Source organism: Protopterus annectens, chromosome 2.part0 (assembly GCF_019279795.1).
Source record: "Protopterus annectens isolate FY-2018-M chromosome 2.part0, PAN1.0, whole genome shotgun sequence".
NCBI lineage: Eukaryota > Metazoa > Chordata > Ceratodontiformes > Protopteridae > Protopterus > Protopterus annectens.
The window spans coordinates 1,003,580,774-1,003,606,478 of record NC_056728.1 but is presented as its reverse complement, the minus strand read 5'-3'; the positions used below and the strand labels follow the sequence as shown (position 1 = coordinate 1,003,606,478).

The window sequence follows — 25,705 nt, the reverse complement described above, 5'->3', positions numbered from 1 at the left end:
AGAAAATATTTCCTTCCTACCTACCTTCTAACAGCTTTCAGACTCTTCTACCACTAGATATTCTGCAGCTCTGCAGCTTCTCAATTCCCTCTTGATTTGTTCTTCCCCACTAGCTGCCATCAAAAAAATACAGATCCTTTTGTTAATCTTGCTACTCCTCAACTTATCATTTGTTCTTTTCCTCTTCCCATGAAGCCCTCTCTCATGCTATCAGTTTTTCCTAATCTGACAAAGTCTATAACACTAAAGTGATAATCCAAATAAAGCTTCTACTGACTCAGTGTGACATATTTTGTAGAGTTGAAGGGATTTATACAAAAAGCATTGGAACTTTGGGATATAAACAAAGTTCCCTCTCCTTCCTGAACCACAATTTGCTCTCTAAGTACTCCTTTTTGCATTTTTCTATCCATCCTGTCTGGGGCCTCTCAGCTCCCCCAGGGTGGTTTAGCTTTGATCAAGCTGCTTCCACCACTTGGGACCTTTACTTTTATTCCCATAAATTTGAACTAATTCAGAATCAAATTATTGCAGTATCTTGCTTTCTCAGTTATATAGTTACACACACACACACACACATTATATATATATATATATATATATATATATATATATATATATATATATATATATATATATATATAGCCAAAAGAGAGAGGTAGAGATACACACACGTGTGTGTGCATATATATATATATATATATATATATACATATATATATATATATATATATATACATATACATATACAGGTGTGTTCGTGTGTGTGTGTGTATATATATATATATATATATATATATATATATATATATATATATACAAAATCATATAAAGCAATCTCAGTTAACTTCTTGATTAATATTATGTAACAAAGATTATCAATCTCCCTAGCTAAAAATTCTTAAAAGTCATCAGATTTAGTCATATAAACTACAATTCTGGATATGCTAATACATTTCCTAATAGCCATTGTTATTTCATAGCTAGTAACATTGTAATCTGTTTAAGGACAGGGAATTAGATATTTTTTTTTAATTTTATATTCCAGAACTAATAGGTTCATAGGGTCATAGGTAGGTACTAGGCTATTGGCCCTAGGGCCTATACAAGTCTAGCCAAAAAGGTACCCTGGCTTTCGCCACCAAAGAAAATTATTTTCATGTGCCCCTGTCAAGCAGAACCACAGAAGTGATCCCCGGGGTGAATTTTCCTATTACCCATCCAATCATCAAGATTTTTCTTGAAGAGTGCTAATGAGGAGCTCTGTTTGACATAGATAGGTAGTCTGTTCCAGAGTATGGGAAGTCTCTGGGACAGTAATCTATCCCTCCAGCATGTTCTGTTTATTGTGGTGACAAGGTTTAGGTCCCTATAGTTCCAGAGTGGGGGATGGTGTTGAATGCCTTGGCGAGATCTAGATAGGCTGTGTGAACCACCTTACCCTCATCTATGGCTTTGGTGACTACTTCAAAGAAGTCTATCAGGTTTAGGAGACATGATCTGCCTTTTACAAACCCAAACTGTGTGGGGTCCAGAGTTTGGAGATCTCCAATGTCTTTGTTTATGAGTTCCATGATGATACGTTCCATGGCCTTGCAGATGAGGCTCGTCAGGCTAATGGGGCAGTAGTTCCTGGGGTCTGTTGTGGCCCCCCCCCTTTGTGGAGTGGGATAACTGTCACAGTGCACCATTCAATGGGCACAAAGCCTGAGGTGGGGCTATGACTGAACATGGTACTTAGGTGGGGTGCCAGTTCATTTTGTAGTTCATATAGAAGGCAGCCTGGGATGTTGTCAGGTCCCATGGATGCTGTGTTCTTGGCTTTAGAGAGTGAGGTTTTTACCTGTGCAGTCGTGATTACAGGAACTTTGCATTCTTCCGGTGTAAAGATGGGCCCTTTAGGGGGTGAGAGGGGGGTAAAGTTAGCACTGAACCTATCTGCTAGGATGTTGGCAATATCAGTTGGTTCTGTATATTTAGTGCCATTGTGCTGTAACTCAGAGCAGATCTGAGTGTTGCCATTGAGATTTTTGACATAGCTATAGAATGCTTTGTGGTTGTCTTTAGAATCAGTGGCAATTTTGTTTTCATAACTAGCTTTGGAGGATTTTATGAGGGATCTCAGCTTCTTACTGAGGCTGACCAAGGAGTTCCTCCAATCGTGGGATTTTACTCTTTTTTGCAACAGTTTCTTTCTTCTGTTGTAGAGTTTGTTTATGGCAGAAGACCACCAGAGTGGCTTCCTTTTTTTGAAGGATAGCATCTTGGTTCTGTTAGGGATAGCATGATCCATGCACTCGTGTAAGTGCTTATAAAGTGCATTTGTGTAGGATTCAGCAGTTGTACCTCTATTGTCCATCTGCATGGGTATCGTGAAGCTTGCCACTTCTGTCTTAAGAAGCGTGAAGTTGGCTTTGGAGAAATTTGTTACGGTTGTTTTCCTAATGGGGTGTGGGAGCGGGATGTGGATGTCTAGGGTGATTAGCTTGTGGTCGGATCTGACCAACGAGGAGCTGACCTCTGGTGTGGAACTGGTGTGGAACACTGGTCACCCATGTTGATGACCAAGTCTAGGATATTGCTGCCCCTGGTGGGGGTGTGGATAAGTTGATCCTAGGCATTGGAATTGATGATTTCCAGAAACTGTTGAGCAAAAGAGTTGGAACATGAGTAGTTTTTCCAGTTAATGGTAGGGTAGTTGAAATCACCCATTATTAGAGTGTTGGGTTGTACCTTAATATTTTCCAGTGTATCAAGAAAAGAAGAGTGTGAATCCTGGGGCATGGTGGGGGGTCTGTATTGTGGTTTTGCCCAGAGTTAGTTGAACTTGGATAATCTCAGATGCATTATGCTGAGCAACTAGCTTGGAGGTGTGGATATCCTTAATGAATATGGACACGCCTCCATCTTTAGTGTTTCTGTCCATGTTTGGTGGCCGAAAGGTGTGGTATGAATTATAGCCTGGTAATGCAGGGGTGCTCTCTGGAGCTTTAAACCAGGTCTCTGTCACTGCACAGATGTCAATGTTCTCCATTTTAAGGAGTGCCTCGAGTGAGTGCATTTTGAGGTTTAGACTTCTAGCAATGAGTAGCATTACCCTCAGATTTTGCTTGCTTGTACCTGTTACGGTGGTGAATTTGTCATTTGAACCTTGCCTAAAAAAGGCACTATAGGGGTGGCAAGAGCCTTTACCAGTATCCGGAATCCCAAGGGCGACAGGTGCAGGCCACCTCTGGCAAAGCAGCGTGGTCTGTCGATCATGTCATCCCAGGCAGACAGATACTGGATTCCCTTAGAATGACACCAGAAGCTTAGCCAATTGTTAAAGTCAATCATTTTGTCCTTGTACTGTGGTGTCATTCTGGGTCATGGCAGGATGCTACTCAGGGCTAGGGTCATACCGGCCTGGGCTACAAGATCAGAGAGCTCCTCCATGTCTCTTTTCATGTAGTCCAGGAAGGTACATCCCAGGTCATTCACACCAACACTGACAATGACACAGTCATATTTGTACTTGTTGTGGAGTGACCTGAGTGCGTGCATTATGTGGCGGATCCTGGCACCTGACAGGCAACTGACAGTAACTTTTTCCTTGTTTAGCCTGGTGAGTGGAACATCAGTGTGCCTGACTATAGAGTCACCTATGACTAGAGTGTTAGGTACGTTATGCCTTATAGGCTGTAGTTGAGTGGCACACTGAGTATGTGGGCTGTGTGTCATTTGGGTTGTGTTGGGGGGTGGAGGTTGCTTGCATTTCTGCTTTGGAGGTCTCTGTTGTTTGGGCAGATTTGTATGGAGAGCCTCCCCAAATGTAGGTGTGTGTTTTGTGCTTCTGTGTGTGTGTTTTGGTGGTGTAGGTTTTGAGGGACTATGTGATGAGTGTGGTGCGGTGCAAGTGTTTACCTTCTCCTCTTGACTGTCTAAGCCAGTCTTTGGTGAACAGAGCTTTGCTTCCAGTTTGGCTATATAAGTGCATCTCTCACAGGTCGTAGTGTTGGGTGGTAGGATTAGAGGGTTGCCTGTGTACATGAGGCAATTGCTGCATTGTTCCAAGATGCCCGGATTCATCAGGTGGATAGGAGAAAACACCGGGAGCTGACCTTTAGACATGCCTGAATAGGTGCTTATTTATTAAGTACTAAAAACTGTTTTCCTCTAGACAAGTGAGGAAAGTTAGTACTGTAGTAATTTGTAACTTATTTAGTGCTTACAATGAGTTCTGAACAAGTGCTGAGATCAAAGAAACAGATGAGTGCTAAAACTAAAAAGCTGGCTAGTTGCAAGGGAAATTTTGAAGAACAGACTTTATGGCGCCAGGAATAGTTTAACCCCAGTTAAGGGGGGGGGCTTAGGAGCTCACAAACAGTCCTGGACACAGCAAATCCGTATCTGACCTGCCACAGGAAAGGGTGGAAGCAAGCTTAGAATTTTTTTCCCCAGTAAAGTGGAAATGGAGAAAGCTGGAACAGAAGTTAATTCAACGTTAAGAATCTGAGTGGGTTGGCCTTCACAAATGTTCTCTATTAGATTGAGTGAACTAATGACACTAGACTGGGAGGAGTGTCACAGATCAAATATACAGTATGGGCAGGCAATTGCAAAGCCACCAAGTATAAGAACACACAACACTAGGGAGGGTGGGTGTGAAAAATTAGCTACAGTTCCTAACTGTAGCCACTAAATGAAAGTTTTAAACAGATCAAGGAGCAGACTCGAGAATGCTTTTAACTGTAAACAGACAAACATGCACAGAAAAGCTCGGATAGAGCACTCACAAACAGAAAATACAACTCTCAGTATGAAAAAGCAGTTTACAGTTAAGTAATGTTAAAACAGTATAAAACAGTACATAAATGCAGTGAAACAATAAAAAAAGCTTTATAACAGTACAAAATATTGTGGATCAACTGTATAGCACAATTATAAGTGTTTCAGAAGTGCAGTTCAGTGAAATAAGTGTAAGAAATAACTTATGTAACGATTGAAGCAAGAAACTGGTAGCAAGCCAATAAGGAGAATAAAACCAGCAAATAACAACTTCGAAACACAATGCTGCCAATATTCCAAAGGTATATGGATACTTCACAAGAAGCACACTGCCAACTTAAAACAGCTCCTTTATTAAACCAAAGCGTTTTCCATGTATTTACCTATTTTACACATCATTTTTATACATCATTTAAACATTTTTTAATACATTTTTATTATATTATATGAAATGTACATACTGAATTCATATATAGAAGTAATTATTAATGTTACACAGCGAGGTTTTTATTTATATATATATACATATATTATATGCATAATTATTATACATATTTTTATATACATTTCATTATTTAAGAGTTTGCCATTAGTTGCACCAAATCAAATTAAATTAAATTTATATTGACACACTATGTAGGAAATATATTGTGTGTTGGACGCCTTATACTACATTATATTATATATTTTCTTTAACATACAACACAGCGTTGGGTCTACATTAGGTAGTTTATAGAGTGTTTTTTAGTAATGTGATTAATTTATTAACATAAAATGTTATTTATGAGTCAGCTGACATTAATTAAGCAACTAATAGGGTGGAGTTTTATGTATTTAAGAATGTTTTACAGACTGTGTTTTGTATTCTGATGAAGTTCGTTGGTACGGATGAAACCTAGGTAAATACATGGAAAACGCTTTGGTTTAATAAAGGAGCTGTTTTAAGTTGGCGGTGTGCTTCTTGTGAAGTATCCATATACCTTTGGAATATTGGCAGCATTGTGTTTCAAAGTTGTTATTTGCCGGTTTTATTCTCCTTATTGGCTTGCTACCAGTTTCTTGCTTCAATCGTTACACCAGTTGGCGGTTGTTTTGGTTCTAAGAAATAACTTATCCTGCTCTTGGAATCTTAAGGAACTTCCACTTATGCAATGCAATCCAGAGCCTGACAATAAGACATATTCCCTATCAGTTTTGGATTGGGTACAGAAAATACACAAGTGATGACTATAACGTAAAGAACCCCCCCCCCAACTCAGTTAGGTTACAGAAAGTAATGGAGGAAGGAGCAAAGATCCTTCAAATAGCATCCTTTGGCTAGGCAGCACTGGTTCTCCCTCTTCATTCAGATGTTCAGGTTGAAACCTTTCGCACTACCTTTGAGGTCGGACCTCCTCACATAGAATTAAATGGCTTTAGTACACCCCAAACTGTTGACTCTGCTGCTCATTGCCTGGATGACTTAGTTATGTTGGCATTTAGTCATCAGTTCATTGAGGATTTGCTGACGGTTATTAAGGAGATGAGGAAACTTGCCATAAGAAAATTCTATTTAGCCAAATAGAAGAGGTTTTCCCTCTGATATCATACAAGGAAATATGATCCTTTTATAACACTGGAGCCTTTGGTTCTGTAATATCTAACTGGCTTGTTCAGTTTAGTGCTGAAATATACGTTTGAAATTCCAGGCTGTTCACTTACATCCCTGCAACATGTTAAGCACTTTATAATAGGCATTTTCCATATGAAACCACTTACAAAACTTACTGTTTTTACATTTGACTTAACTCGTGTCTACAAAAAGCTGACACAGACTCATTTTGAACCTGTTGCCTCAATGCTTCTTATATACATATAATAGAAAACTGTTCTGTTACTTGCTATCTTCTCAGCTGAAAGTATTTCAGGTCTATGGGCCTTATATGTAGACAGTCCTTTGCATGCTTTCATAAGGGCAGTGTTGGTTTTAGATACATTCTCTTTTTATGCCAAAAATAGTGACTGAGTTATTTGTCAGTCTAATTATCCAGTAACTGCAACAGTGATCTACATGAATATCAAGTATTCTGGTAAGTTCTTTATCAAACAGTACCCTTAAAGATGGCTGAAAGGATTCCACGTAGTTTGGGCTCAGGCTGCCACATCAACAGTGATCACAGTTTAAAGCCAATGCTTATACCACTGGGTGGCTAGCCCTGCCTCAGTTGTTCTTCCACACCTCCCACACACACACACACACACACCTATAGCTAGAATGTCCAGTCTACTGCATGTCTTTGGAATGTGGGAGGAAATCAAAGAACCTGTAGAACTGATGCAAACACAGGGATGACATGCAGACTCTACACAGGAAGCAGCCCTGCCAAGAATCAAAATAGGGAACATGTTACCGTGAGGCAACAATGCTATCTGCTGCACTGTGTTTACCTCTTATCTGTGGATTTTGCTACAACAAATATAAGAAAGAATTACTAATAATTCCAAAAGATGCTATAGACTAAACTAGTGGCTGTATCCCTAGCCTTTTTTCAGAATGCATCCTCGGATAATATTTGTACTGCAGAGGCTTGGTCTTCTCTGCATGCCAACTACTGTGTATTAGATATGGATGCCAGATATAGCATTTCCTTTATGTTTTTGGTGATCAAAGGCATATTCACATGAAACAACATCCAATAAATCCAGCTGGAGTGAAAGAATTGCTCCCATCTCTCATGCAGCTGAAGCTCTGCAACACCAAATACAAATATCATAGGTACTTACTAGAACATTGTATCTAATTCTTCTTCTAAAGCTTCTTACTTTGTGCAAAAACTGGAAAAACATTGGGACTATAACACAAAAGTGAAAATCCAAATAAATCTTCTTTAAATGAATATTGACTCAGTGTGACATTTTGTAGATTTGAAGGAATTTATCCAAAAAAAACTTTGGAACATTTGGATATAAGCTAGGTTCACTCCTTTCTGAACCACAACTTGATCTATAACTACTCCCTTTTGCATTTTTCTATATATCCAGGCTGGGGCCTCTCAGCTTCCCCAGGGTGGTTTAGCTTTGATCATGTTGCTTCCACCACTTGGGACCTTTACTTTTATTCCCTTGAATTTGAACTCAGAATTGTATATTTCTTGCAGAGAGAAATTTTTCTTATAGATCTAACATTATAGTGGGTACCCTTAACTTTTGTTCATCATGTTTTATATACTTTGGATAAATATTTTCTTTTAATACAGCTCTTACATAACCAACTCAGTGCAGGACATTTCTTTCATTACATCTCATGCAAAACTCACCAGAAACAGTTTTTCCATGACTCATTTTCTCCTTTCTTACTGATCTTTTATTTTATATTTTATGCATTAACTCTTTAATTTGGCTTGAAGGAATTTCACAGGCTCTGCATGCACATATAGCTATATCTAGTGTTAAATTTGCTTTATGTGAAATTTCCCCCTAGTTTGATCTTATCCCTTTCTATGTTGTATTAACGGATGAAGTAACCTACCAAACTCATAGCATTTGGCTTTAATTCTTTAGTGTTTCAATGTTTACATAATGGCATAGGAACTCGTACAGTATCATCATAGACCAACTTCCATGAAGGCATAGTCCAAAAGACCCTATCCCTGTACCAAATATGCAATTTTTTTACAGCATGCCAAACTTTTTGCTTTTCTAACCTCCAGAGGCAACCTATTTCTTGTTCTCCCAACTCTTGCCTGAAAAGAAATCTTACCTATAATTTTGTCATTCTTTCCAGATTTACCGTTGCATTGTTGTTCATAGTAACCTTAGCATGTCTTATAAAACTGATCTCCAATGTACATGCAGTTATTCCATCACTTTAACTTTTTTATGCTCATATAAGATTACCTGTCAATAGTTTATAACAAATGAAGAACAGTTTCAGTTATCTGAATTGCTATACATACAAAATCACGCTCTGTACTCCAGAACTGGTCTAACTTTTAAATACTGGCAACATCACCTTATCATTGCAACAGGCTGTTGACCTTAATATAGTTATAATATAACAGTAATTTCTCTTTAGGACTTCCCCAGCTGACTGGTAAATCTTAATTCTACACCAGTCATTATTTTTGTATCATCAAATTCCTTACAGTTGCCAATTACTGAGTTCTTCAAACTATCTGGTACATTGGGTTTTCATTAACCATATGTGTATTGAAACATTTACTGTTATTAAAGAATACCCCATTATTTTGAGGCCATGTTCATAATATATCACGATAAAACTCAACAGCCAATTGGTCCTCAGTTGTTGTAAATGTGACAATGTGAGGTATTGCCAGCTATGCCAGGAAAAGTAGGGCAGTGGATGTGTAACATATCCCAGCACTGCTAGCTGAAATTTTGTAAAGGATTATATGTCATTCATATACCAAACTGATTTATACAGATGCTTGTGTTGAAAACTTTAACTGTAAACCTGCCTGTGCTAAAATTATACTACAGTGTGCCCTGCTGGACAGAAAAAGAAATATACATGCATTACTCTAACTGTTTAAATGTATATATTTTAACAGAAGATACGGGAAGAGAAGAGGTTAATCTCAAACTTTGAAAATAAATGACCTTGCTTAGGCCATAAAGATTGTATCTTACAGTTCTCAATGCAGTCAGAGACAAAAAGTCTATACTTGGAAGCTTTCTGCATTGTCTTTGGGGTGAACTAATTGGTACTTTAGAAGGGTGGAGGTTTGAAATTGTTTAATGACTTCCAGGAGCTGTAGCAGATCTTAGCAAGGCTCTGCATGTGTGTATTATGGACAAATGTGTGCTAGAGGAAGCATGGGAACCAGATGTCAGATGAACAGATGTGTGTGATGTTATTCTGTAATCCATCACAAAAACTAATATTTTCATACTAGGTGAGACTGAAGTCTCATTGCACTCTGTTTTTGTAACCTGACAAAGAAGGATCTCTCACCTACTTCATCTTGCCTTGCTCTAGTAAGTAACCAGAGAGTAACAATTGTTTAGATCAGTCAGGAAAATATAGTGACATTAGTTAAATATTGTTTTTTTCTATAACTTTGTGAACCTGACCACCTGTATTATTTTGAATATTTCCTGTGATTGAAACTCTGGTGTTTACTGTAAATAGTTATTTGGCATTTTCATGTTCTTTTATTATTTATTATTAAATATATTTAAACTTTTCATTGTGGCTGGTCTTTTAGGGAATATTTTAATTTCTGGCATACTTGTATATATATATATATATATATATATATATATATATATATATATTTGGTAACAGCTCTGACCATTGCTGAAAGCCTTACCGCATTGGCCAAACACTACCTTTTGTATTAATATTAATTTCACTCACTATACTTGGGTACCCATATAAGAGCCTTAGAGTAGCTGGCTTTTGGGTGTCTGCTGGCAGTGTAACTACTTTATAAGCTGAGCAGAAGAGGGCATAGTTAGTAAATCTGTGACAGCCTTTCCCAAATGTGTGTGTGCATGTGTGTGTGGGTGTGTGAAAATCAAATCTTAAAATAAGTGTGTGTGTGTGTGTGTGTGTGTGTGTGTGTGTGTGTGTGTGTGTGTGTGTGTGTGTGTGTGTATCAGCTACTTGGAGCAGGGACAGTGACATGAAGCACTGGTTTCACAGACAGGGTGCTGGAGGATTTGCCTTGGACACTCAGCTGAGAACTCGGCCCTACAACTGTGCCAATGGGGAGTCTTACAGGTGATCTGGACAGAGGGGGAAACCCAGACACCACACTGAGTGTGTTCCTTGTGTACTCTTAAGGGAAATTGTGCTTGATGCAAAGAGCTGCATCTAGAAATACTGAGTGTATCTGTTTTTGTTCCAAGTGAACCTCTCTCTACAACACCAGTGGTGAGGATTGGGGCTCCTTGATTACTGGCCCAGAGTGGAAATGTCTCAGTAACCATTCCTGCTAATCTGGCATCATCTGCAAACATTGTAGTGTAAAGTCTACTTGATAGAGGGAAAGAGGACAACTTCATAAAACTGAAAATTGGCCCATGCCCAGAGGTGTACTTCTTTGAATCTCATATTCATCAGCTATTATGCCTTCTAGTCAGACTAAAGCTATTTCACTTTCCAACAGTTTAGCTATCCATCTAATAAACTATCCATTAAATCCCCATTTCTCTAGTACAGTTAGGATTGCACAGTGGGGTATGATACAGAAGGCTTTAGCAAAATCAAGAAATATAACACCTGCTGACACATTACTCTCCGTTGCTCATACAGCACCTAAGTTAAAAGACATGAGGTTGATTACAGTAGAACATCCTTGAGTAAATCCATGCTTGTTAATATCATTATTGATGTTTTTAGCAATTTCAGCTTGACATATCAATAACACTGGCTTATAACATGTTCCAGTAAGAGTAATAAGACTTATAGGTCTATACTTTCCAGCTCAATCAGTTGGTTATCTCATGAAATGGAAGTGCTTGTTGGGAAGATAGGTAAATGTGGAGAAACTACTATTATAAATTAAAAAAAAAATTAACTCATCTGGGCCAGGGGTAATATCTTTCCTTATTGCATTCGTAGCTTATGTAACCCCCTTTTTATATGCTATTGAACAGATTAAACCCTCAGTTTAGTGTATGCAATTCAAATTACATCCTGTACCAGACAGACCAATACAAGAGAAAGTGTCAACAAAAAGTTATACTGCATCACTTGGTGATTTTGTGCTATTTTCCATGTTAAGAGCAATATCCACACTCTTGTCACTTTCTACATTGCTTCACATATTGATAATACGTGTTCTTGTTATCAATAATATAGTTGGTAATTCTCTAGTCACATTTCCTTTTTTTTGCTAGAGCTCAATTTCCTAACAGTCATATAAACATTCTAAATGTCTGTTGAACTTATGAACATCTAATAATCTATCAGATTTCTCTTCAAAATACACCATTCCCTATTTTGTAACTGAATGTGGTTGCTGGTATAACTATATAACCATGGAACAACATACTGATTACTTTTACTACTCTCCCTTTTATTAAGTACATGTGTATTAATAACTGTATGTCACACATCTTTTCTATTATCTTTGCCTTAATGTATCTCAACCAGTCCAACTCTGTGTTAAAAACAGTACATGAATAATGAACCTAGAAACATTCTTCCCCCTGTACTTGTAAAATTATTAACTTTTTAATTTCAATCTCCACCAGAAAACTTATAATGGTGTGATCAGATTTTCCAAATGGAGCACCAAAATAAAGGCTTAGAAACACCAATATTTTATATAGTCAGTATTGTATCGAAAATACTATCTAGTCTTGTGGAAACATTATCTTGTTGCATAAATTAGCTAATTAAAAAGGCCCACCAGCGACTACACTTCCTAAGAAGACTGAGAAAAGCAAAGCCTTCTATGAATGCTCTAAATCCCTTCTATAGAGGAGCCATTGAGAACATCATCACCAGCAACCGCACTGTATGGTTTGGTAACAGCACAATGGCCAAAAGGAGGAAGATGCAAGGAATAATAAGAACAGCAGAAAATATCATGGGCACTAGTCTTCCTACCTTACAGGAGCTATTTGAAATGAGATGTAAAAAGAGATCTTGCAAAATACTGAGTGACACTTGTCATCCAGCATATGGTTGGTTCCATACCTCTCAACATCTTAGAGCAAGAAATCTGGGCAAAGCCATAAATATAAGTGGGACAAAGGCTGAAAAATAGGGACAGTTTTTAAATATTATGCTTACAAACTTAGAAAGTTGATAGAATAGCAGGTATGAAGTCTGAAACTCTAATGTCTGTCATTAGGTTTAAACTTCAATCTTTAATGATTTGCCATTAATTTTATAGGTTCATAGATTAGTACTAAGCTAACTGCCCTTGTGAGCCATTTTAAGCCTAGCCAATTATCCCCTGTGAGCCTCAAACCCTGCTTTGTGTTTGTAAGGCAAACACCTTAACCATTAGGCCACCCTCCCAAAATGTTGTGTTACCACCATGCATGTCACTGGCAAGTTTTAAACCCAGGACCCTGTGCACTACAGTGAGAGCAACATACCACTATGCCAAATCGGTAGTTTATAAACAGCCTCTGCAAGGCTTGAACCCAGGACCATGCACACCATACACAAAATGATTTACCACTAAGCCATGCTAGTGGTAGAAAACCACAATTTTATGAACAATGGACCAAAATATGAGACAAAAATCTGGACATTCTGTGAAAATCTGTACAGTTGAGAGGTATCAGTTGGTTCACTAATATTGCTTCTCGTAGAAGGTTATGGACTATCAACACTGCAGGGCCTCCAGATTCATGAACAGTTGTTATCCAACTGCAATAACACTCATTAATGCAGACATAAATCTGGATGTATCAAAACTATACTAGATTGTTATGCTCTCATTCTTTTTCCATACAGTAATTCTATTTATTGCATACTAAAATTAATATATTCTCATTCAAGTGCAATTCCAATCACTTCCTTATGTGCAATGTCACCCAATCTCACCTCTGTGTATAATGTATTTTTCTTTTTATATGTTAATCATCTAGTAGTCAGTGTTGTCCAGTGTATATAAATAGTGTACAAACATGTGGCTAAAAACTTGAGAAACAGTAAAGTATTCTGGAGGGGGCATACAGCAAGGCAACTGGAAAATCCACAAACATGTATGTCAGCTACCTGGATATTTACTTTTGTACTATAGTTATTGTTTATTCTTTAATACCTATCATGTCTGTATTTTTGTGTTTGTTTTCTTCTGTAAAAGGACTGACACTTGAAATTTTATTTAGGCAGCATTTGTGTTTCCTAAATGACAATAAAGTTTCTTTGAATCTTTGAATAAATGCCATAAGGAGTAATGTGGAGAATACATACTTACCAGCTTTGCTAACTCCAGTCACAGTATTCCAGTTTATACTCTGGTTCATTTAATTCACCACCTAATAAAATATTTGGACATTTCCTAATTCAGTAACATTCTCAACTTCACACTGATTTCGAATAAGGAATATGTAAAAAACAATCATTTGAAATTAGACTTTTTATTACATATTTTTAACTAAGAACATTAACTAATATAATTTCAGCAGTGGTTAACATTAATTTTATTTTGCTTTTCACATGCACCGAGGGACCTCTTCCTTTTGTTACTTTACCTATAGTTATGATATGTCAAATTACCCTGATGTCTCATTAAATCATTGTTTCAGTTGCAACATTACTAACATGAAATAATGACTGTAAATCATCAATTTTTATTATTTAGACTTCTTGAATGGCACAGTATAATTTTCAGACTATCATTATGACACATATTATTTAAAATATTTACTTATTTATTTCATTTTACATTTGTTTACTGGAATAGTCTGACTAGGACAGTGCCCATTTTCAGCACAGGCCTGGGAAGAAAAGCTCCGGTCTAAGCTTACATACAAATTATCACAAGTAATAGAAATTATAAACAAAAAAAAAAAATGAGTGTTAACACATTTACAGGATAAAAATGTAAAAACAAAAATATATGCATAGTATCAAATAGAACAAGACTTTAAACACTTGAATATAGACAAATATACTGTTGTATTTATATATGTGGAGGAACATAATATTAGTTAGGAAATTAAGCAGGGAGAATCACATAGGCAAAGTAGTGCATAGTTAGTAATATGTCTGTGGTGAGAGTTGCAGCTAGGAATGTAACTACTTATAGGGAAGCAGTGTTGTTAGAAGGGATATGTTAACAGAGTTAGCACGTACAGCCAAATTGTATAAGTAATGCTAAGTTAATAATTAACCTGGAGTGTTACATGTGCAAAGCCAGGATTCAAATAATTGTCTTTTGAGATACATTTTGAAATAACTAAGATTGCTTATGGATCTAATACAGTTCCACCTATAATTTTTTTCCATTTTGTTTTTTTCTTTGTAACTAATAGTTTATTAGCTGTGTGACTCAAATTATACCTCTCTCTCTCTAGCAAAATACACAGTAAAATCAGTATAAGTTTGAGAATTTCAGAACTGCAGGGCATTATGTGCCTCATTTCTATTCACAGTCAGAAAAACTTTCCTTGAGTCCATTTATCTTCATGAAAAACAATGTTTGAAATATAGATTTGTTTCTCAGCTCATAATAAATCTTAAATGTGTATCTTCATTGTTATACTGTTTTTTTTGTGCCTCTCGAACTTTAAACATGTTATATACCTATTCAATTCCTTCCCTGCAGCATGCAAAATTGTTACACAAGATACAGTCTGACACTCCTTGACTATTCTCTTCACTGTCAGAAACAAACAATTTTTTGATCTATGGGTTCAATTTTATATTGCCTTGGAGAGGAAGCTTTTTTGGTGGATACGGCTGTACCATACCTCAAAATTAATAACTCAATGCATTGCTGGCTTAATTTCTGATAGCATATGGGTTCTTTTTTCTACCTAATAATAGTTTGACATGATAGTATGTGCAGGTCGCTCTTTGACTTTACTTGTTTAGACTGCATAACAGTATGAAAAAAATCACACTACGTGAGTCTTCATATCAGGTGACAAACATTTAAAGGAGTAGGAATATGTTGCAAATCATACATCACTGTTATTGGGGCAATGATGATATATGTGACTGATGAAGCCTTCTGCAGTTTGAGAGCTTCAGATTCATGTATTTTGTTCAGCTCTTGACATTTTGGATAAAATCTAAAAATGTTTATTGATGAATTCTATTAAAAATTGATAGCTTTAATTAGAGGCTAAATTCATTTCCCCGCAAAATACTACTACTGTTTATAAAGCAGAGGTCTCCCATAGAGTGTATAGGGCCATTTTCTGTGAAAAGAATTTTTGTCCATTTGATGTGGTAAAGATATAATACACACAATGCCTTTAAAGGATCAATTGTGACAAGCACACACATTACCAGATAAGTACCTAAAGTTTCACTGCTGACATGTTTATAGCTGGTTCTCCTTTGTTCTGTCACAGTGGTGATAGCCTAGTGTCCATATGGCTGAGCACCGTCAAGATGCATGTGATCACTTATGGTAAGAGCCTAACTGACCTCTTTTACCATATTGAAACACAGGCCTCCACTGTGCAGTTAAAAATTTTTAGGCAGCCTTCTACATCATCAATCACAGCTTCTTTAATCTGATGATTTGGCATCTAGTTTAGTCTGGCTATGTTGTGGTAAGGACCTGAGCAACTTCCACCATGTCATGCTAGCTCACATTAGTTTCTTTCTTCTTTATGATCACATGGTTAGTTGGTCCCTTGTTATATTGTCAGAGATCTTGTTCATGTATTTATCACACAGTTATTTGGTCACTTCTTATCCATTTGGAGATCTTGCTCATGTATTATCACTTAAGCTCTGCCTCACCTTCTGTCTCTCTCGCTCTCTCCATATATATTTATATTTACATATGTCTATACCTATGCATATATATAGATATGTGTGTGTTTGTGTATAATAGCTATAGGTATAGATGATGTATTTATAATTATAGCTATCAACAGATATATACCCCTTTCCAACTAGAGTTTCCCCACGCTTAACCAAGGCTGCAGGTTACTTCACTCTCTGTACCTGCTGTGGATTAGTGTTTCTTACTTTCTCAACTTCTTCCTTTTATTTTGTTCCTTATGAATTTACATGCTTACTGTTTGCTCCATTTTTTTCTTCTTATATTCTCAGCTTTTTTCATTGTGTGTATGTGTTGTATTGCCTTAGGACCCCAGGTAGTAGAAGAAAAAGGGTCTGCAACAGCATACCAGCACAGTAACAAATGAATACATTATTATTCATACAAATATATATATATATTATTAGATCTCACCATCCATTCCATATGACATAGACTGTTGGCCACCTATATTTTTCTTATTAATTGCTATTCTGTCATGATTTGCTTTATTTATTTACATATTTTATTTATTTATTTGAAATGCATCGGATGTTGTTGTTAACCTAATCTAAGCTGCTGGCCTTAACCTGAGTCCAAAAGCTCTGCATGTCACACTTTTTCTTCAGTTTGGCTACATATTCAAAATCCTTAGCACACAATTTAGGTCAAAAAACATTAAAGACAGAACAGAGAGACAGAGAGAGATGGAGTAGCAATTTACATTATGAAATCTGCAGACAGGTCAAAGAGGAGGAGGAATATCTCTACCACATGTAATGGTCAAAGGCAAGGACAGGGTAAGAAAATAGATTATTTGAAATGACACACAAACTGTGGCTAAAAACTTGAGAAACAGTAAAGTATTCTGGAGGGGGCATACAGCAAGGCAACTGGAAAATCCACAGCAAGTTTATTGAAAAAAGAAAAATATGAGACTACCATCACAAAATGAAAATTGTCATGAAGTTATTTATTTTGGGATTTGCAGGATATTGACAAAATTGTGTCAACAATTAAAAAACATTGACAGGTTTTGTTTGTTGACAAAGCTTTGCTCAGGGTCTTAACAGCCCTGCCTTACAGTCTCACATAAAGATTCTTACAACCTCCAAGGCAATTTGTTATACTGTGGCACATTCATGAAGAAGCAAGTTTTCCAAAATAGCAAAGATGTTCTATCTTGCAGTAATTGATCAGTATGCCCATATGTCTTCCCAGATGCAGCTGTCAAGAAAAAAGAAGTTTGTACCTCCTCAGCAAACCTGTTACAATGAAAAAGTTAATTATGCTGTTATTTGCACATGTAATGCAGTCTGTATGGGAGCAAGTAGGAGAAAGATGGTTACAATACATTTTTTAGTACCGTCATGTTACTGAAAGAGAATTTATTGACTTTTTAGATCAAATCCCATTTTGTTAAACACTTTACTTTTGTGAACACTTATTTTTATATGACATTGTAGAACAATGCAGTAAGCATTTTTCTTTTTTCTACTATTGTGTGTTCTCAGACTTGTGGAGTCGGTATGTATATATATATATATATATATATATATATATATATATGGGTACATTTCAATCGACCGACATTCACTCCACCGACATCGACAGCGCAAACACGGACATTTCACAGGTAAGACTTTTAAATTCGCTAATCAAGCCTACCACACATGCATAACACTGCCACACTTCCTAAACCATGATAGGCTTGATTAGCGAATTTAAAAGTCTTACCTGTGAAATGTCCGTGTTTGTGCTGTCGATGTTTTAATGTGTCGGTGGAGTGAATGTCGGTCTTCCGGCTTGTCGGTCGATTGAAATGTACCCATATATATATATATATATATATATATATATATATATATATTTAGAGGTCTACTTTGATTCACTGGAAACTCATTTCACTAAATTTCAATTCACCCTCAATAATTGCTGAAAGCTCAAATCATTGAAAACTCATTTCACTGAATCACATTTCACTGAAGGTAAGTACTGTTGGGCAAATAAAATGTATATGCCCTTTTCCTCACTATAGTGCGATCCTGGAATTAATATATATACTTAGGTGGAGAGTGAGGGGACTTAGCTTTTATATTTTATGGATTTCATTTTACTGAAAGCTAACAATATAAAACTAAAAGTAGGTGGGGGGCAACACCCCCCACCCCCGAATATGGGGGGCTGTGCCCCCCCAACTGTATATACTAATTCCAGGATTGCACTACAGTGGGGAAATGGCATATACATTTTATTTGCCCAACAGTACGTACATTCAGTGAAATAAGTTTCAGTGATTTGAGCTTTCAGCGATTTGGTGCAAGTATTTTGAAATTCAGTGAAATGAGTTTTCAGTGAATCAAAGTAGACCCATATTTACATGTGCTGTGTGTGTGTGTGTGTGTGTGTGTGTGTGTGTGTGTGTGTGTGTGTGTGTGTGTGTGTGTGTGTGTGTGTGTGTGTATATGTGTGTATATATATATATATATATATATATATATATATATATATATATATATATATATATATATATATATATATATATATATATATATATCTATCTATATATATATATATATATATATATATATATATATATTTACATATATATATATTTATATATAATTTATTTATTTATTTGTCTTTTATTAACCAGGTTAGTCCAGCTGGGCTGGTGGTCCATTTTCAGTAGAGACCCGAGGAGAAAAGCTCCACACACAACCAGAGTAATACCACATTTACATTAAATAACAAGAACATGTATACATTCATGCCATAATGGAGAAGTAGGAGATACATCCATAGTATGATGAGTAAATAACTACATATACTCAAAACAATAATGTAAATTAACAAATAATAAAATGTAGCATAAAGAACAGTTTAAAAAAATGTGGATTTACAATAAGACAACAGAAGGAAGTCAAATTAGTGGGGGAAGTATGTGTTAGGTAGGGTGGTGATAGGTGCAGGAGGAAGTGTTACCTAGGTGGTTCTTCATTTCTCTTTTGAAATGGATCAAAGTTTGGATGATGCATTGATTAGTTGGGAGTTTGAGCTAAGGAGGATTTATAAAGTAGTCTTCTTATTGTTTTGTTAGGTTTGTAAGTGTCAAGTAGCATTTGGTCTGCACTATGGAGAGACAAGAAGGTTTATACAGTATAGGAGAGTGGACAGAGAGGGACATTGTGTAGGTTTATAAAGAAGGGAATGTGTCATCTGTAGTTGTGAAAGCTTGAGTAGTTGGGAGAATTCTAGCCATTGCAGTTGTTTAAGAGCCATGCAGAGGTGGGTTTTATAAGGAGTGTTACAGGCAAATCTGGTTGTAGGTTTGTTTAAGTTTAGTTAAGAGATTTGATTGTAGGTGAGTAACTATAGGGGAGGCATAAAGTAGACAGGAAAGATGGTAGGTTTGAGCAAGTGAGGTCCTAGAGGTGACTGATAAGATATTTTTATTTCTGTGCAGCAAACTGAGTTTTTGATTGTTTTTTGATGGATTGTTGGATATGGAGTTTAAATTTCAGTTGATCGTCATTTGTAATTCCTAGAAGTTTAGTATGGGTGTCAGTATGAATTATAGTGTTTTAAGGGAAGAGACTGTTAAGGTTGGACATCGATTTTGGAAGGAAAAGAAGAAGCTTAGTTTTCTTCAGTTTAGGATGAGTTGATTATTGATTAGCCAGTGTTCAATGGTACTGAAAGAGGTTTGTGTGAGGGAGTGAAGTTCTATACGGTTGTTGGTGAGGGTAATTAGAATAGAGTCATTAGCATACTGGATCAGTGAAGAGGCGGAGTGAAGATTGTTAGTAAAAATATTAAAGAGGTGGGAGCCTAGAATGGATCCTTAGGGGACACCTGTTTGGATAGGTAAGAAAGGCGAGCGGGAGGACTGCCATCTAACAGACTGCAGTAGGTTAGAAGTCAGTTAAACAGCAAAGAACCAAACCAGGAAGTAAATGCACACACAGCCAGGAGATGGAACAGTTCGTTGTAAGTTCACCAAAGCAGATTCAATAAATCCAGGTAGGCACCAAACGAATTCAAATAATTCCTTTATTCAGAACCACAGAATGATAACACACAAGCGCTTTCGCTCAGACAAGTTCTGAGCTTTATCAAGTGACACCATGCTGTTAAATCAGGTGTCTTATATACCTTGAGAATCCTAAATTAATTAGGAAGCACTGCCAATTGACATTTTAAAGAGACTGTGCGCTTTTCCACATATTTAAAAATTCCATTAAAACAAAATATATAAAACTAGTGGTAAAGTGTGCTTAAAATAATGCATTAATGCATCTATTACTGCTAAAAATGTTAATAACATAAAAATAAATAATTTAAATATGTGGAAAAGCGCACAGTCTCTTTAAAATGTCAATTGGCAGTGCTTCCTAATTAATTTAGGATTCTCAAGGTATATAAGACACCTGATTTAACAACATGGTGTCACTTGATAAAGCTCAGAACTTGTCTGAGCGAAAGCGCTTGTGTGTTATCATTCTGTGGTTCTGAATAAAGGAATTATTTGAATTCGTTTGGTGCCTACCTGGATTTATTGAATCTGCTTTGGTGAACTTACAACGAACTGTTCCATCTCCTGGCTGTGTGTGCATTTACTTCCTAGACTGCAGTTGGTTGTTAAGGCAGCTAGAAAACCAGAGAGTAGTGGAAGTGGAGAGGTTGAGTTCAGCCAGTTTAGTAAGGAGCCTGGGGTGGGAGATGGTGTTGAAAGCTTTGGAGAGGTCAAGGAATAAACATGATACCAGTTTGTGTGTGTGTGTGTATGTGTACGAATATATATCTATATATCTATATCTATATCTATATCTATCTATATATATATATATATATATATATATATATATATATATATATAATGGGTGTACTGAAGTTGGTCAAATCTGTTTTACATTAACATTGGTTTAGCCAACAAAATTTGATGGACTAATCTGATGATCAACAGGGGTACGAGATCGCACATTTCTCATGGTCGGAAAATATGACCTTATCCCCAGGATTGTGCTTTCTAGCAGGGGGTTTGGGGTGCAGGGGTGGCTTCCCTCAGTGAAAAAAAATTGTTTGGGCTATCTTTTTTTTTACTTTGTATTCACTAAGATTTTTGCTTGCCGTATGTAAAGTGGCAAGTCAACATTTGCAAAGTCTACCTTTTGTAGTTGACTTTGTAAATGTTGATCGTTGTTTACCAGTAGACATACATATATATATATATATATATATATATATATATGTATATATAGATATAGATATGGATATATCGATAGACATGGTTGCAGCAGATTTTTTTTTTGTGGCATGCATTCATTGCTCGTCAGTCTTTTGGTTAAATTTGTCATTGGTGCAAGCGGTGGAGTTCAGCTGTAATGTACTGTTAGCTATCCTGTTTCTCTGTGGTTTTGCAACCACAGTATTAGTATATTTGATCTCTCTCCTCGCATAAAAAACATTTTTTGGTTATTTTAGGTGATCACAAATGTAACATACTTTTTTCATTTGTGATTGTGTTACTTTGATGTTTGTTTCAGATGGATGAAAGTGATCGCCAGTGAACTTTCATAACATATTTTATGTCAATGAAAGTTCATCAGTGATGTAAAGAAATGTAATTGTATGTATACACTTGCCCCCCCAAGCAAAAAATGCTTACTTTTGTGTTCTTTTTCTTGGGATAGGGTTTAGTGATATTTTCCATTGGCCTGTCTGTTTGATAGCATGGGTCTCAATAATGTAGGTGTTTCACAAGTTATTCTCAAAAAAGATATATGTATGAATATTAGAACAAGCTAGAGACATCAGGAATGGGTCACCTGTTAGTGTAGTTGCTAATGAGTTTAAATACAAGCATAAGTCAGATAAATTATTTGTCATGTTTCATTTTAGTCACTCTGAATTTCAGTTAGATGTCTCTAACTTTTTAAAACAAAAGGAAGCCTGATTTACCTTTAAAGATAGGACTCTAATCCCAAAAGGTATGAACAATGATATCTCTCTGAAGTAGTGCTAGAGTGAGAAACAATGTCTTAACAAGTAATGTGACGAACAAAACTCAGCAGCTTGTTAGAAATCGTGTCCCTGCATTTTAAATGGCTGAATAATTAATGTCATTATCTAGCCTAGATGGCAGATATGCTGCTTCTCTTTAAGTGGCAGAGAAACTGATCCACCCCTTTTTCCATGCAGCTGGGCGGCAGATAGAGCATTCTTCTCTCTTCTGTTCCATCTTTCTCCACCCTTAGCAGCAATATAGCTGCCCCAACCATTCCTGACACTTTTCCCTTCCTCTTCCTCTCAGCACCCCTCTTAGCATACTTTTAGGTTGCCCATTTTACTTCTCTTCATAATATATTAGATAAGCATCCCCACACCCACAGATTCTATTTTCTCTCTCTTTCCTTTTCCCTTTTCCTTACTTAGTACCACCTATGTGCATTCTTATAACATCCCTCCTCCTAGTTCTGTCTTTCCTTTACCCTTGCCCTGCACCACCCTTCCTAACATATCACTGCTGTGATGGCTTAGTGGTTAACTATTGTGACTATAGTGTACAAGGTCCTGGGTTCAAGACCTGCAAAGGTTGTTTATTTTGTCAGGCCCCTGTGGCCTAATGGATAAGGCATTGGCCTCCTAAACCAAGGGTTGTGGGTTCGAGTCCCATCTGGGGTGATATAGTCTTTGTAGAGCTCACATGGTGTAGTGGTACATTGCTCTGAATGTGGTGTACAGGGCCCTGGGTTTGAGACTTGGCATATTCTCTGCCCTCCCATTTATTCACCAATGTTCATCTCATTTCATTTACATCTCCCCCCTGCTTCTTATTGATACTTTCTTCGTTTGTTATTCTGTTCAGTGTAGCAAATTGCATATACCCCACAGACATCCTGCTTCTTCATACATCCACTACCTTTTACAATCATTCAACTAGCAGCAAAGGATTTCCTATGCAAATACCCTTCTACCTCCATAGGTTTAAATAAATGCTGATGTACAGTTCCAGAAAATAGTTTATATATCAGACATTCATGTCACATTAGATCAAACTAACCTTTCACTTAATAAAATCCCTGTTTCCCCTAACACAAACAGTTTAGACATGGCGATATTTACCCCAACCCTGACCCACCTCTTCTAACAAACTCCGCAGCAAAAATATAACCCCCTTGCAGCCAGTAAAACATATTACAATTTCAATCATCCCAGTCATCAACATGTATAACCTCAGGAAATTGAAGACCTTAAAACAACCTGCATGAACATGCACTATCCATTGCAAAAGAGCCACCCTGGAAACAAGGATCTCTATTGAAAACTCCTCACAATTTAATCATTGAAGAAACCTACCTAAAACATAATTTCTTCTATTCCTCCTGCATTCTTTCCAACTACAATATCCTGTATGATTTAGACCAGACAGTAAAGGCGGTGCTATCATGCCTTAATCAAGCAAAAGTCAAACCTTTGCTCATCAAAACCAACAGTAGTAACAAGTTAATGACAGTCCCTAATGGGATTACAGCAATAATGCACACCTCATGACTGTTGTTATTTATACTCCTCCTGCTGTTTCAGTGTTTACTGTTAAAAATACTCTGGTAGACTTGTTTCCAAAAAGCTGCGTCAAAAATACCATTGTACTTGGGTACTTAAATATCAGTGCAGTATCCTTCGAAGCTAAACAACTCAACAAAATGCTTCTTAACATTGAACAACTGGCAAAAGAACCTACCGCACAGAACTTGCAGTCAGTAAAGCATTCCACATTCGACAGCTAATATGGACAATCACTGTACAGGCGTTAATGACCCAGTTTCTTAAGTGACCACTGTCCACTTCTTCTTGATCATTTAGTCACTCCTTCCCAAGGAAACAAAAACACTAACCATGCTGGACCAGCAATTGAAAAGTGTTAATTGCTTACCTGGATACCTCCTTTATGACTCAACAACCACCCTATTCTTTTTTACTAAAACTCTCGCAAATATTCAAAATTCATTATTTCCCTTCACCTGTAAGAAATTAAAGGGACAAAAATGCTCTTGGGTGTCAATTGACATTAAGAATCTCAAGAGATAGTGCCTGGGCATTATGGGAACAAAATCCTGTAGACACAAGGACTAGAGTAAAAGCAAACTCAGGGAATTCCCTCTACTTAAGGAACATGCAAATGATGACTACAAACAATCCAAAACACTTCTGGACTGAAATAAAACAAGCCACAAACCTCACTTTCTCCTCCAGTACTCCACCAATTCAAATAACATAGCTGAAGACTATATATCATTTCTCATTTTAACAATTCACTCTATCACAACTTCCTTCATTAAAGTACTTCCTTACAGGTAGCAATTGAGAATAACCCACACCTTCAACTCATCCCTTAGCAGACTATACAGTCATCTTAAATTTCTCTGAAATCTCAGCAAAAGAAATACACACCTAAAAGCCTGTGCAAGCAATTGTTCAAACAAATCAGCATCTTTGGTCTACTGCCAGACAGGCAACTTGGATTCATAATTACACTTAGCACTATGACTGCCCATAGGTAAGCATTAGTCTAGCTGCCCTTGTGGGCCATTTTAAGTCTAGCCAATTTATTCTGGTGAGAATTAAACTGTGTACATATTGTCTGTGAGGTACACCTTAATCCATTATGCCATCCCCAATGTTATAACAGTTACTGACTCTACAGTAATATTAATAAGGTTTCATTACTGTAGGAATATTCATTTGATGTGACAAGGGCATTCAAAACTGCAAACCACAGCTTGTTCATCATCAAACAGAAAAAAAAAATAACTTTGGCTAAAATAGTATTACTCCTTTTCAAAGTTACTTTGAAAATAGAATATTTCAAGTCCATTCTAACAACCATCTTCTGATGGCAACCTCAATACTGGAGTCCACCAGTGTTCATTCCTGGATCTCCTACCATTCTCTCTTTTCATTAATAACCTTAATAAGCAACTCCCAGAATTAAATCTTAACCTGTACACTGACAATGTACATCTTTTACAGTTCATAAGTGCAGCTGTGACCAATAAAATCAATCACAGCAGTCCTTCTCCAAACTATGCTTTTGAGCTGAATCTAACAAAGTACTGATCAACGATAGTATATATATATATATATATATATATATATATATATATATATATATATATATATATATTTTTTTTTTTTTATATATACATACATACACACACATATACATACACACAGTTCTATATCCATATCTATCTATATATATTAGAAAGAGAGAGAGATACATAAATAGACATAATGTGCTGTTCTCCACCCTCTACAAACTGTCTCACGTACCTGACATTAGCATTGGAGACAGTTATGACAATGTAACTGTAAAAAAAACATGACCCAGCTGTACAGATAAGTCCAAAACTAATAACCAATTGTATTCCTTACAGACAAAACCTGGAAAACTGTAAACTAGATTTAAAATCATATACTTTTTTCCAAAATAGTTCATGTTAACCAGGATTATATTGGTA

At 36.5% G+C, this 25,705-nt stretch overlaps 1 protein-coding gene and 1 non-coding gene across 2 annotated transcripts in view; both read left to right on the top strand.

The window, feature by feature from the left end:
- FREM1 (FRAS1 related extracellular matrix 1) overlaps positions 1-25,705 on the top strand; it is a 1,066,140-nt gene that overhangs the window by 32,891 nt on the left and 1,007,544 nt on the right. The gene's annotated exons all lie outside the window — the stretch shown is intronic.
- Positions 22,793-22,865, top strand: TRNAR-CCU. The gene has a single exon. It is a non-coding gene; the product is annotated as a tRNA-Arg (tRNA).